The following is a 1,693-nucleotide window of genomic DNA, read 5'->3' as shown; positions in this document are numbered from 1 at the left end:
AAACTCAGCAGGGTATCAAAGAGTAAGTTGACCCACTGATAAGTAAGGGGTATGAATTTTATAGCTGTGATGTCTATGAAATCTCTTCAGTGAACTGTGTATGACACTATTGTGTAATGATTATGAAATATTCAAGTTCTAGCCTTTGGAAATGTTATATTTTACTGAAAAATAAAGCAGTTATTTTAGATTAGTAGATAGCAAGATAGATGGAAACAATATTGCTATAAAAATTTTAATCATAGAAATAGAATACAAAGAACTGCAAAATAGATATATAAGAAAATATGTACATACTATCTGGGTTTATACATCCTGTGTTATGCAACTCCAGAGGCAATGTTATATGATCCCAGTTTTTGCTTATAAGAAACTTTTTAATTTTATAATGACATTTCCCAAAGATATTATCTGTTCTTAGGTATGAGGCTTGGTGGTTGTGGGTGTAAGTTTTATATTTTACGGTATATAAAATTACAGTGAGTTGCAATCAGTGGACAAGCTCCAACTTTTGACTGCTTTTCTGCAACACTGTTCTAACAGTGTCACTTTGTGACAAGTTTCTATGCACATGAGGAAGGAAAAAACTGGGCAAAAGCTAATGGTTACTGAGGCTGCCAAAAAACCCAGTAAACAAAGGATCCTGCCTCAAGCCACAGCATTAACAGGCAGACACCAGTGGTCATCTGGCAAAGGTCTTGGGCTGTGGCCCTTGTTCTGTCTCCTGATCCTTCACCTGTACCCCCTTCATAGGGTCCATTTCCATCCAGCTCCTGCAGTGGACCACTAGGCCAGCTTTGCTTCAGGCTCATGTACACTTTCTTAGTGATTCCCAGTGTTGTGCCTGTTTTCCACCTTGCCTGCCTTTGGGTTCTGCTCTTGACTCAGTCTTCTGGGGTACATGGACTTGCTCCTTTAACCTCTGACAGTAACCTCGTTTTGCCTTCTCCTTCAGTGTTTCACCTCAGCTGTCTGTGCGGATGGTGTTGGACCCTTGAGTTACCTGTAAGCAGCCCATGCTAAGCCACTAAGCCTACCTGGGTATGTACTGCTGGACAAATCTCTGTCCTCTCAGTAAATGCCAAAACTAATCTTGAAATCACTCCTCAGTGGCTCACTCTTAATGAAAGAAGCTACACAGGTGACTAACATGTGATGGGAGCCCCACAGGCCAACTTTGCATTTATTTTTCTCAAACAAGGCAAACCAAAAGAAATTTGCTGTGTTTCATCCAAGTTGGTGCCCAGTCTGACCACAGAAAGGAGCTGGAGTCAGAATTCCACTCTAGGCAATATTAAGAGTCCTCATGTTGCCCAGGCAGATGGAATATGTGCTTCTCTGCACAATATGTCTTTGTGAGCAGGAATTTCCATCATTATAAATGCAATTTAAAATGCATTTTCATATTAAATTTGTTGCCAAAAGTTGTATTAGAGATGTTTGTTTCCCTTCATGCAGGCTTTCCAAACACATCTTTCTAGTTTTGAGAGGACTGATACTGTCCGTGAACTGCTAGTGTATAATGGACTTGCATTTTGCTAGTCATAGCATTATAGATAATACAATAAACATTGAAGTGGCTCGATTTGATTACAGTATGCTGCATGCACAAAGCCCAACACTTTCAGGGAATAATATATTTTTAAGAGATTCCATCTATTCAGTGTATCTTCTGAAGAGGCAGCCTGCTGAA

This window comes from Corvus brachyrhynchos, unplaced genomic scaffold, assembly GCF_000691975.1.
Source record: "Corvus brachyrhynchos isolate BGI_N302 unplaced genomic scaffold, ASM69197v1 scaffold178, whole genome shotgun sequence".
NCBI lineage: Eukaryota > Metazoa > Chordata > Aves > Passeriformes > Corvidae > Corvus > Corvus brachyrhynchos.
The sequence above is the reverse complement of the archived record's forward strand: the minus strand, read 5'-3'. Positions refer to the sequence as shown.